We start from the raw sequence: 14,021 nt of genomic DNA, 5'->3' as shown, positions 1-14,021 counted from the left end.
ACCAGAGCTATTTTTTTAATGTTTTAATGCCTAGTATATGTGAGAAAATGTTTCAATGGAATCAAGAAATACATAGTCATTAATTATTTAGCTCTTTAGTCTAAAAAAAACTCAGATTTTCTATATTTCCCTATAAGTTCCTTTTATACCAACCAGAGCTTCTAAATTGCACGGAGAACACAGATAATAGTGGTACTTGTGCCCTGAGTTGGTAACAAGCCAGTCAAAAACAAATGAAATTGATTCTCACACCAAGCAAATTTTATGAAATATTAAAAATTATTATCAACCTACATTTTCACCTTTATGGACAGGTGGTTTTCCAGGAAGTCATAAACTACATGAAAACCCATAAACTTGATTTTTTAGAGCCCTTTAACTAGGACATTCTTTGTTTGTTTTTTATAAAAATATTTTATTGATTTCAGAGAAGGGAGAAAGAGCGAACTAAAGAAACATCAATGATGAGAGAGAATCATTAATTGATTGCCTCCTATACTGCCCACTCTGGGGATCAAGCCTGTAACCCAAGCATATGCCCCGACTGGGAATTGAAACATGACCTCCTGGTTCATAGGTCAACACTCAACTACTGAGCCACACTGGCCTGACCATTCTTGTTTTTTATAGTATATTTAAAATCATCTGTGTTATTCAATAGAAGCCCAAGAACACCTACCTCTTTATAAATATGCTAATTGACAAAAAGGAATTTGGATTCTGATTTATTCATAAAGAACTCTTTTAAAATATTCTGAAGGTAGGGCAAAGACTGATTCGATAAACTTTCCAGCTCTCAAATACTTGAACCACTTTTTAATATAGTCCTCATATCTGAGCTGAAATAAACAGTTTGGTTTTGCTAGAGACATGTATTCGTCTTCACAATACCTATGGGCATGGCATACATAAGTGCACACTGCTTGTCTTAGGAAGAAAAGAGTAAGATCTTCTGTTTTAAACTGGTTTTCACAGAAGTGACATTTTTCTCATGCTGTCAGTATTTAATTTTCCGCCGATGCACTTACAAGTTCTCATGAACAGTTGAATGCAACTGTGACGCTAACCCTGAATGAAGCATGACTTTCCTCTCCAAGCCTTTGGTGCTGAAACAACTGCAAGAATTAAACACTCACCACTGGTCCTTTGCCACAGTGAAGTTTCTCAATGCAGACTCACCAACAACTTTTGACCTCTGGATCCAAAGAGCATCTATTACCCAGCATGCAGGGGTGGGATAGAGTGAACCAGCATCATCATTTGGCTGTCGCCCAGTTAGCATCCTATCATAGGTTGAACAGCAATCTGGCCAACATTTCAACTGCCAGCGAGAATTCTTTATTAGCTTGTGGATGGGTTTGCCTTTCAATTGGATGATTTGAATGGCTTCTGTGGTAGGAGAGATGCTGCGCTCAGATAATGATTTTGCATTTCACCTCATCATTAATGCTGTGGACCTCAAGGGAAGTCATTGTGCCCTTTAAGAAGGTCAAAGCATTTTATAACCTTAATAAAGACTCAGAGCCTCAGGAACAGCAAGTGACTGAATAAAAATATAGCTAAATTGTCACTTCAGACTACACTACTTGAAGGATTTCAATTGCAAATCAACAGTTAAAGAGTACAATGGCATCCCAAACTTCAGTGCTATTCAAAAATACATCCACAGAAACTGGTATTATTCAAAGAAAAATGAGGTGAAATTATCTTTTTCCCTCTCTAGAAAAGCTTTTTCTTCTGTAATTTTATATTTAATTGCCAAATGTTTCACATGGGTGCTATGCAGAGATAGGTTAATAAACATCTTGATAGATTTGAATTCAAAGCAATTAAGTCATGGTGGTTCTTAGTTATTGTAGATTTATTCCTATGCAGAATTTAGGTCACTGCATTCTGTAGTGTAAAGTGAATACAAGATAATAAGCAAGAATAATTATGAAAACTTCATCACTGTATGCATTTCCCCAAGTATAGGTCATTCTGTCCCAAATATTACTAATAACTCAGAGCTTTCAATAACTTACTTAAGGGAACTCTCCAGCAAAATCACTCCAATTTATAAATTCAGTGAACTCTCTTTTACTATCCTAGGTTTCTATTTCCATCCTTCGGGCATCATGTGCCAGCCATACTTATGTTCATAAAAACTGAGAAAAAGAGAAACAGAAGCTGCTATGCCAGGCATTGTGACAGAATATTATCTCATCTTCTCCGACCTTCATAGAAACCTTTGGAGGAAGGAATATCATCTTGTCTACAGACTGTGGATCAGAAAGGTTAAATAAATTTGCAAGGTCATATTCCTGATGAGTGTTAGAGCTGAGTTGTGCTGAATTCATCCTGTCTTTCAAGTACAGGGAACCATCTCTCTAGGGTAGCAACCGCAGAGCATAGGCCAGGAGAATGGGAAAGGGCCCAAGGGAGGACCATGGCTGAGATGCCTGAAATGACCCTCAGACTGGTTAATACAAGTTACCACAGGGCTGGTTCTCAGGGTGAGCACTAGGGAGCCTGACATGAAAGGCTGACCTGAGGGAAATAAGACTCTCATTTGAGTTGGCAACTTGAAGCAAAAAACTACCGTATTTTTTGGACCATAAGACGCACTTTTTTCCCCCCCCAGAAGTGGGGGGAAAAAGTCCCTGCATTTTATGGTCCAAATATAGCCTACACATATACTTTAAAAAAAAAGTTTTTTTACTTGCCCGGCTCTCTGTGGTCTCTGTGTGCTTGCCCTGCTCTAAAATGGTTCTAAATGCTGCTGTTTACTTTACAGGGTTGATTACATGTGTTTATGACTGTGATGTTGGGTTTTAATGCACATAAAATATTTTAGGACACTATTTGTTTCAGAATCTTTTTTTCTTCATTTCCCTTCTCTAAAAACTGGTGCGTCTTATGGTCCGGTGCGTCTTATGGTCCGAAAAATACGGTAAATAGTCTTGAGGACTGTCAAGAAGGTCACTGAGTTAGCCCAGAAATCATTCCATAAGCTACAGGAAAATTTCAAATTTTCAACTTTATTTGCCACACAATTCTATGAACTCAGCTATGTGATGGCAGAATGTAGATCTATTCCTCACTTTCTCCCAAATATCCAGACATGCTTGCTAAAAAGTAAGATTCTCAATAAATGAAATATAAACGTGACCAAATTCAAGCAAAACAGAGGGCAAAAGTCAAGGTTAGAATTCAGATATCTATTTTGATAGGCATAAGATGATACCTCATTGTGGTTTTAATTTGCATTAAACTAAAATGCTTTTGCACAGCAAAGGAAATCAACAAAATGAAAACACAATCCACTGAATGGGCGAACACTTTTGTCAATAGTACATCTAATAAGGGTTTAAGTTCCAAAACTTATAAATAACTTATACAACTCAGCACCAAGAAAGCACACAATCCAATTTAAAAAAAATGGGCAAGGGACCTGAATAGATACTTCTCCAAAGGACATACAGATGGCCAAAAGATATGAAAAGATGATCGAGTTCTACTTCTTGCAGTGCCCTGTTTGTCTTCATGGGCACTGTGAATCCAGAGCTGATCTATATTCCCTCTTAGCTCTTAAACTGAGACAATTAAAGCTCGAGGAGCAAACTGCCTGCAGTTGTATGTTCTAATTAAATACTTTCCTGATCTTGTTTTCTATTTGCTCACTTCCCTCACTATTAACTTCATTCTCTTAACTTTTATAAGTTGCCTCAGGGAGTGGGAAAAGATGAGATTTGAGTAAATAAATATATTATCCCATAAATACTCCTCTTAACTATTGGGCATCTGGTACTTGATACATAGCAAATTGTCTTATCTATTTCTTTTTCTTCCTGGACAACTAGTAGACTGAGGGTAAGACTGAAATTCTCTTTTAATATTTAAGTGTTTTAGAGGCCTAGGTGTATAACTTTCAACACAATGGTATAAGATAGAGGTAGAAGACATTTGTTTATTCACTAATACCTGCCTTCATTCACACTTTTTCATTATAGGGCAACACTGGGAGTTTAAGTAGCACACATTTTTTAAAAAGTTAAGAATCCTTGCCATCATTCAGACTGCAATCTAGAAGACACAAATAATAAGTACAAGCTCTGTTTGATGATAAGAAATATTATGATAAAAGATAATGCAGAGAAGTGGGACAGAGATACCTAAGAAATATTTATTTAAAAATAGTCATGAAGTTTTCCAGGGAAGAACCTTCCCAGTGGAGGGAACAGCACAGCAAAGATTTTAATACCAGTATTGTGTTGTCAAGTTTGACTAATCCTGAGGAGTTCACTGTAACTGAAATGGAAATGATGAAAGTTAATAGAAAATGAAGTCAGGGTCATTTCTGGTGGCACAATTGCAGAGTGGCCAACAGCCTGCCGAACAACATGCCTAAGTCTTATTGAGACCACTGTGATACATACCTCACCCATGACTCTCCGTCTGTGAGAAAGACACAATGCAGTGGTAGGAAACACAAAGAGAATGTGAAAGACTGCTATCAGAAACAAATGGAGCCGAGACCGGTTTGGCTCAGTGGATAGAGCATCGGCCTGCAGACTGAAAGGTCCCGGGTTCGATTCTGGTCAAGGGCATGTACATTGGTTGCGGACACATCCCCAGTGGGGGGTGTGCAGGAGGCAGCTGATCGATGATTCTCTCTCATCGATGTTTCTAACTCTCTTCCCCTCTGTAAAAAATCAATAAAATATATTTAAAAAGAAAAGAAAAGAAACAGATGGAAGGGCAGGCTCAGAGCCTAGTAATTAACAAAACCACAGTATTTCAGCAAGAGAAGATAGATACCTCCTAGTCCATTCTCTGCTCCCACCTCCCCTCAGTGTTCCAGGTCCACCTCACCCTGGTATGATGCCCAACACCCCATATGGGGGACCCTCCCATGATGCCAGTGATGGGTCCTCCTCCTCCTGGGATGATGCCAGTGGGACCTGCTCCTGAATAAGGCCGCCTATGGGAGGGCATATGCCAATGATACTTGGGCCCCCAATGCTGTCCATCCCATGATGGTACGCACTCAGCCCAGAATGACTAGACCAGACAGATAAGGAGAAAGGGGAGCCTTTTTCTATCAGACTTCTATTACTTGTTCTACTTCATCAGGAGATCATAGTGCTGTGACTCTGGGTGTTTTCTAACTGCAGACAAGGAAGACTCACTCCCTCTTCCTATCTAAGAGAAAGTAGTTTTGGAGGGGAGTAGTGGGATTTAAAAAAATCATTTGTATTATGAAATGTGAAAATAAAATTGTCAACTCTTTAACTTAAAAACAAAACAAAACAAAAAAAAACTGAGGTCAGGAAGGTAAGGATCTTGCAGAATATCCTATGGAGCAGGGGTGGAAACAGGGTGACCATTTCAGGGAATATTTGAAACAAACTAGGTAAGCAATGCTGGGACTTAGACAAGAGTGGCAACAGTGGAGATGTTGAAACATAATTAGGTTGCAGAGATATTTTAAAGGTAAATTGAGAGGGTTGGCTAATAGATATGATGTTGGGTATGAACAGCCAGATTTTTAGTTTGTGAATAAAAAATAGAGAAGACTAATCAAGTTGACTAAGTTGAGCAACATTAGGTTAGATAAGTACAAGTCAAGCTAGGGGAACCCTGAGTTCAGAAATGAGGATTTAGGTAAAAGCCAGGAATAAAGAGGGAGCTGGTAAAGAATGGAGTAAGGACAAGATACAGAAAGTGATTTTAGGGTCAGGAGCAGCTTGATTTTAAGTGTAAAAGGACAGGAGAGCTACGTGCTTATTATCAATGACCAGGAGCTACTGACTATAACTGCAGAACCAACAACCCTCCACTGCCTTATACGGATACATTACTTCATTAGAAGGAACTTAGAAAAGGCTGCCCTTGGACCTTTCTTACTGAGAAAACTGGCTTACAAATAACATTGAATGCCAATAATAATTGAAAAATAATATATTTTAAAAAGTGTTATGAGTAACCCCTGAGCAAAGTAACTACCACTAATATATTCTTTCTTATGTGGGTTTCATGACCAATCCATCTTAAGGTGAATTCTCTGGAGTTAATTTGTAATAGTGAAGGTAGTTATTTTTACTCATGTGTACCTTTCTTTCTTTCTTTCTTTCTTCTTTCTTTCTTTCTTTCTTTCTTTCTTTCTTTCTTTCTTCCTTCCTTCCTTCCTTCCTTCCTTCCTTCCTTCCTTCCTTCCTTCTTCTTTCTTTCTTTCTTTCTTTCTTTCTTTCTTTCTTTCTTTCTTTCTTTCTTTCTTTCATATATTTTTATTGATTTCAGAGAGAGGAAAAGAGGAGAGAGAGAGGTAAAAACATCAGTGATGAGAGAGAATCATTGGTAGGCTGCCTCCTGCACACCCCCTACTGGGGATCAAGCCCTCAACCAGGGCATGTGCTCTCCACAGGAATTGAACAGGGGATCCTTCAGTTTGCAGCCTGACACTCTATCCAATGAGCCAAACCTGCTAGGACCTTGTGTGTTTCTTCATGAATATGATAGCATTTCCATCTGGATGTTTTTTTCTGACATTGCCAATGACAATAGACATTTTGAAGCTGTGAGAAATTTGAGATCTTTCTATCCAGACCTCTCATATGTTGCTCCTACCACATGACTAAAACCAAGGCTGAATTTTGTTACCCCACCACAGAGGAAAGTTATTTAGAGTTTAATGCCAAATAGTCTTGATTTCCAAGGTCTCTGACATTATTTCACTGAAAACTGATAATTTTCTTATAATGAGATATTTAAATGACAACAATGGTGTTAGTTGGTCCATTAGGGGTCTTACCTATGAGTCTCCATATACATTCTTTTAACATAAAAACACTATTATTTTTTGTTGCCACATTATAATGGATGATTTAGTCCATTTTGGAGTAATAAGATTCTATCTTGCCAGCTTTGCAAATTAGATGTTATTTTTTTTTTTAAATGTGCAAGTTATGGTGAGGTCTGAGCCCCTGTTTCTCTTTCTCAAGGAAATACTTTTATTTTTAACCTGTGAATGATATAGGAAATGATATAGGAAATGATGAAAATGATATTTTTACACAATTAGGTTAGCAAAAAAAATGGACTCTACTTCATGGAGTAATGAAAAAATAAGGGGTAAAAGTAATAAAAGAATGAAATTATACCCTTGAGGAATGATGCTCTAATTTTAATTAATCCCCAGATCAAATTTATTATTATTAGAAGTTTTATGGGGACCTTAAAACAGAAATTGTTGTATGATAGTTACTAAAGTTTACTCACAGAAATAGAAAAGTGGGCAAAGATTATGATGAAACAACTCAGTTATACACAAACACATACGCATACAAACACAAATACATAAATATCCATTAAATAAAAGAAAAATGTTCAACTTTATTTTATCTATCAAGTTGGTAAATATTCATTTAAAACATAAAATCCATTTGACAAAGAATCTTTTATGAAATAGCTGTACCTTCTCATACATTGAACAGATAACAAATTGATATTTTTTAGGACAATAGTTTGACAATATGTGCCCAAAGCACCAAAAATGTTGATACTACTTGATCCAAACACTTTGCATCTGGCAATTTACTCCAGTAAAATAAGCACTGAACTATGGATTGATTTTCAGTGATACTTATCAAAGTCTTAACTGCAATAATGAAATTGTATAAACATTTAAATATTTAAGAATAAGAACTATTTTAATAAATTATGGTATGTTTTATAGAGATTAAGTAAACATTTTTAGAGTAACATGAATGGAAAAAAATTAGGTTACCAATTGTTTATTTGGCAAGATTACAATTGTACTAAATCAGTAAATAAATAATCTAAGCATGACATAGAAAAAATAGCTAAAAGAAAATTCACAAAAATATTAGCTGTATTTTTTTTAATTTAATTTAGAGAGAGATAGGAAGGGAAAAAGAAAGGACAGAAACATCAGCCTATTGTTCCACTAATTCATGTAGGTACTGGTTGATTCTTGTATGTGCTCTGACCCGGGATCCAAATTGCAACTTTGTCTCATCAGAATGACACTTCAAGGATCTGAACTACCCAGATGGGAATAGCTATAATTTATTTGACTGATAAATGATGGATGACATTTTATAAATATTGTTATTCATATATTTCTCCCAACTATATTATAAGCTAAAGAGTGGGAGAGAGGTGGGTTTTTAAAACCTGTGCAGAGTGAATGCTTAGCTATCATATTTAAGTGAAAGCAAAGCAAATGTAACTATTAAATATCTACAAAGCCTAGACTTGCAGAGAAAAACCATGACTGACAACTCTGAGAAAAATGTACAGGTGGCCAAGGGAAACAGCATGAATATTTTCTCTTATGAATTGACCAGGAGATTTTGCATACTTAATGCAAAGCTGTAAAAATGTCTGCTTTCATGATCTGCTATGAAAGACCCACACACATAAAAACTCCTCAGGGTTCAATTTTTCTCCTTGCTGAGCAACTGAGTCAGTCTCTCCTGTGGAGACACCTTACCTATCAGAGTCTGAACATTCTAGAGAGCCAACACTTTGCTCCCATAATTCAATGTTTCTTTAGAACATAGACTCATTTTATTTATTTATTTTTTCTGTGAAAAATAGGGATTTTTAAAAAATGTATTCATAGAGAAAGGGAGAGGAAGAGAGAGATAGAAACGTCAATGATGAGAGAGAATCACTGAACAGCTGCCTCTTGCATACCCACCATTGGGAACTGAGCCTGCAAACCAGGCTTGTGCCCTTGACTGGAATTGAGCCCAGGACCCACCAGTCTGCAAGCTGATACTCTATCCACTGAGCCAAACTGGCTAGGATTATGGGTGTTATTTTCTATGTCTGCTGAGGATCTGGCATCATATACTACTTGCACTCTTTTTATGTTTTCTGCACTCCTTTCTCTGTATTTTTGTTCATTTTCTTATTCCTCTTAAGATGAACCCTTATTTTTTTCCTCTGCTCTTACAAGTCTAATACCTTCTCCAAAGGTCCAAGATAAGTCTCCCATCATTGGTCAAAACTTCCTTGACTCAACAAGCTCAGAATATCTCTCCCTTAAGCATTTAATCTCTATATAATTTTAGAAAAACTATTCCAAAAACTTATATGAAACAACACTGGACCCTGAAAAGCCTTAGCAATCCTGGGAAAGAAGAACAAAGTTGTAGGTATAACCCTATCTAATAGCAAACTTTAGTATAAGGACGTGGTAATAAAAACAGCATAGTACCAGCATAAAAAGTCATATAGATAACCCAAACAAAATAGAGAGCCCAGAAATAAACTCATGCCTATGGTCAATTAATATTTGACGAAGGAGGCAAGAACATACAATGGAGTGAAGACAGTCTATTTAATAAATAGTATTGGGGAAATTGAACAGGTACATGCAAAAAATGAAACTACACCACCTCCATACGCCATACATAAGAATAAACTCAAAAGAGATTAAAGATTTAGATGTAAGTTGCAAAACTATAAAAATCCTAGAGTAAAACATAGGCAATAGCATCTCATATATTTTGCACAGCAATATGTTTTCTGATAGAGCTCCTTGGGCAAGGGAAACAAAAGAAAAAATAAATAAACAAAGGAGCTTCATCAAACAAACACCTTTTGCACAGCAAACAAACAAACAAACAAAAAACCATCAACAAAATGAAAACAACCCACTGATTGGGAGAACATATATACACCTGATAAGGGGTTAATCTCCAAAATTTTGTTTTTTTAAAAAAACTTATATAACTCAACACTAAGAAAACAAACAATTCAATTAAAAAATGGGCAAAGGACCTGACTAGACATTTATCCAAGAGGACAGACAGATGGCCAACAGACAGTCATATGAAAAGATGCTCAGTGTCACTAATCATCAGAGAAATGCAAATTTAAATCCATAATGAGATATCACTTCATGCCTGTCAGAATGGCTATCATCAATCAATCAACAAACAAGTGTTGGCGAGGATGTCATCCCAATAAACCCAATGAAGATAAACAAATAAGTAAATAAATCCCTACACAATTTAACAATTAATTACAGAGTGATTTTCCCCGTACTTTTTTACTTCATCTGGGGGTACTAGAAGACACAAATCTTGAGGTACAATAGTCCTTGATTTCTCCCCAGTGCCTAACATAGTGCTGTTCACACTCAGTAAAGACTAACTGAATGATACCCAAACATGTTTGAAGCAGTTCAGTGTTCCTTCACCAGCTTTTTATCAAAAGCAATTCAATTCATTGGGTGCTATGAGGCTTTTAAAGAGAAAATTCCAAGAAATATGAGAACTTGGACCAGATGGGTCTTCATTTTCATAGGGCAGGAAACATTTCCAATGCTGAAGGACTGCTTCTCTCCACATACTCCTGTGTACACTCTGGCTTGTCACACCTTAATTATTTAACAGCCCCTGCCTGGCACGAAACCAGAAAAGATTGGCTCACTAATGTTCCATCTCAGCACACATTCTTTCCAAAAGCCTTTAAGAAACTCATGAATATTTCATTATCTTCATCAGTGCCAGGAAGATGGCATCCTGATCTCAGAAACCAAATGTTACTTGTTGGTTGGCTTCCTTGAGCTACTGATACCCAAACAGTGCCCGTTCCCTGAATGATCATTTCTGTGATCCCATACACACTGACAAATTACATAAATGAAAAGCAGATTCTGAAACAGAGCAACAATCAATAAAAGAAAGCATTTATTTCTTTAAAGGCAGATACCTGCTTCAGATGGTTTATATATTCAATCAGAGCTCAGAAGTCATTAATAAAATTTAATTTACTTATTAGGGGCACTTAATGAAAGTAAAAAAAAAATTAAAAAGAAAATGGTAAATCTGGTCATAGAAAATATCTTAATAGACAAGGAAAGAGACTCTGGTCTTTTTCTTTTCTTTCCTTTTTCTTTTTTTTTTTCTTTTTTCTTTTTAGAGAATATACTTAAAGCCAAAACATCTCTAGGGAGTTTGAATTTTTAATAGGTTCCCCACCCTCTCCTTTCACACTCTTCCCTATATGCTCAAGAGCCATATGACTGGGGACATAAGGAAGAGCTGCTTTACTAAAATATATCCAAGCTGTAAGCCAATCTTGAAAATAGAAACTTAAAAAATATATCATATTTTGTGTCAACCAGGTCCACAATAGTGAGTAGATTTTGATTCTATACAGCACATAATAATGCAAGCCCTGCATTGCTAAATATAATTATGTTTTCTAATTAATTTCATTAAAAATGTACATTTGACACCTTAGAATTCCTGTAAAGGGTACCAGAACAGGCATTATTTTCCCACTGTATAGGGAAGAAAACTGACATTGAGAATTTAGATAATTTGTGTCAAAAAATGAATAGCTATCTGATGGTGGATCTGATTGTAAAATGCCCACCTTCTTAAAGGTCCAGATTCTTCATTGAAAACTTGTGTTGTAATCCTTCAGGCTGTTCCTTTCTTGGAGACTTAATCTTCTCTAGGAAAGTTGGGGTTAAGATCTAGGTCAAAATTGTCATGGAAAACTCTGAAATATCTCCAGCTGACAATTACCTTTTCCATTATTTAAAAATAATATTTGAAAATACCAATCCACTAAGAATATGCCATTTAGAGTACAGAATTGGGGGCAAACTTGGCAGCTCAATTAGACCATGTTCCTTTCTGTTTATTTTCAAAGGCTTATTTTCTTCTATTTTCATGAGAACAGGTCATTATCTGCAATTGGACAGAAGACAACTAAGATGCAGTGTATTACTGAAATAATAGTTATTTTATTATAATTGCAGCTAATTGCATATTCTTTCAAATATAAATGCAATTCTTGACACAGTCTCTGAAAATTAAAATTTGCCATAGTTTGTAATTAATAGTTTCCTCGATAATCAATTCAGTGATTTGTCCTAGATCAGTTTTCTCTGTGTCCAATAAGCTTTGTAGTAGGCAGTTATATACAACAAATAGCACTGGGTGACTCCAGGGGCAAAGAGAAAGAGAATAGCTCTGCCCTCCTGGTCCCCACCTGCCAACTGAACGAGGTTATTGCAAGAGCAGTGGAACTTCTAAGATTCTTCAAGGGCAGTGTGGTGCCCAGAGTACCCTGAGGCTGAACATGGAATCAAGACCTTAAGTACCAGCCTGCCCAAGGAAAAAGGTTTCAGACAATTTGAATGGGTACCTCATATGGAGGTGTTCCTCAAACCCTCACTATCACTAAGCCTTATACCAAATAAATGTTTGATGGGTGTGTTAAATAGTTATTTCTATTTAGGTGAGAGTCCTTATTTTTCATTTCAACCATGTCAAAGGAAGCAAGGAAAGAAAGGCAGATACAAAAACTGGCAAGACTGTATGAGCTAAACACTTGAGATGTAAATGTCACAAGTGCATTGATTGAGCTTATTATAGCCAAGATCCTTGCACTGGGAAGTAGAGAAGCTGAACTCTAATCCCAGACCTGTCACTAAGTAGAAATAAATGTATCTTTCTTGCCTTGCTCCCCAGGCTGTGTCAGAATACATAACTAATATGAAAGTTGAACTATAATTGCTTATAACAAATCACTTTATAAGTGAAGGTGATCTTATTACAGTTTGTTAGTATGTTATGAATAGATGAAACAAAAATAAAAAGGTAGGAAAAATAAAATTATAGGAATATAGAAGTGTTTTATTACATAATACAGCTGCAGTTTTCTATTCTGCACAGTACATATTTATTTATACCTGGCCTGGAAACTTATGCTAAAAATAATAACAGAAGAATGTTCTAAAATTCCCTGGAAAAGTTCACCCAAGTTATGGGAAATTGGAATTTTTCTTTTATAATTTCTACTAGAGGCCTGGTGCACCCATTTGTGTACCAGTAGGGTCCCTGGGCCTGGCCTGAACCCTTTAGAAATTCTAGACCCCTCAGGGGATATCAGAGAGTGATTTCAACCTGATCCCTGCAGGCCAGGCCAAGAGACCCCACAGGTGCAGGAATCCATGCACTGGGCCTCTAGTATGCATATAAAAATCTTTGGTTAATCTCTTCCTGCCAGTCCTTCTCCCTTTCCCTTTGAGATTCATCAGTCTGTTACATGTTCCTATGCCTGTGTGTTGAGTGTCTTACCCCTGGTGGTCAGTGTACATCATAGTACTGATTAAATGGTTGAACTGTGGAGAGGCCACTTAGGCTTCAGATAGATAGATAGATAGATAGATAGATAGATAGATAGATTTTAAATTCCTATGTCTAAAATCTAATACCATGTATTTTCTTCAGACTCACATTTTCCAATTTAGCAGTCTCAATGTCTATAGTAATTATACATCAGTAAAATATCTAATACATTTTTATGGTGTGTCCAATCTCCATTTAGCTCAGGGGAACAGATAGAAGAAGACAGACCTCCATTGAAGAAGTTTAAAACCTAACCTTTTTAGCATTTAGGATAAAGCACAGAGATTGTTTAAGGATTCGAAGTGGAGTTACGTTTAGAATGTTGTATAAAATGGGATTTCCTGTAATCACTGATGAAACTGAGGTGCTATGGATCATGTAAGTATTCCTTCTTTTCTTCTCCTATCTTAGAATCTCCTTTGACCTTACACGAGATCAAAGGAGATTTGTCCCTCAACTTCAGCCAAGTCTCTTGAAACCAAATTATCTTCTGAGGTCTTACTTGCATTGGTTTCTGATCCATCACCACTTCATTTCTTCAGTCCCATGGCATGACAGGCTTTTAAAGCATATTCATATTTGGTGTCATATTTTTTTCACATTTTATGATTTTATCTTAATTTTATAATTATGGAAACTACTACATAAAACATCTGTACTGTTCCATATGTGGATTTGCTGTATGTTTGCTGGGATTCATTCTCTTGGTCTTTTTAGGGCATGCATAGTTCTTAAAACACCATGCTTGCATTCAAAATTGCTCATCTTTTCAATTGGACAGATTCATAAAACAATCAAATCTGAACATAACTGGTGAATTTTGGGGGATTTAGGAAATGACTTCTTACCTTTGTT

At 36.3% G+C, this 14,021-nt stretch overlaps 1 pseudogene; it reads left to right on the top strand.

Moving 5' to 3' along the window:
- Positions 1 to 4,382: 4,382 nt before the first annotated feature.
- Positions 4,383 to 5,218, top strand: LOC118708018 (annotated as a pseudogene).
- Positions 5,219 to 14,021: the final 8,803 nt, after the last annotated feature.

The sequence above is a fragment of the Pipistrellus kuhlii genome, unplaced genomic scaffold, assembly GCF_014108245.1.
Source record: "Pipistrellus kuhlii isolate mPipKuh1 unplaced genomic scaffold, mPipKuh1.p scaffold_m20_p_6, whole genome shotgun sequence".
Lineage (NCBI taxonomy): Eukaryota > Metazoa > Chordata > Mammalia > Chiroptera > Vespertilionidae > Pipistrellus > Pipistrellus kuhlii.
The sequence above is the reverse complement of the archived record's forward strand: the minus strand, read 5'-3'. Positions and strand labels throughout refer to the sequence as shown.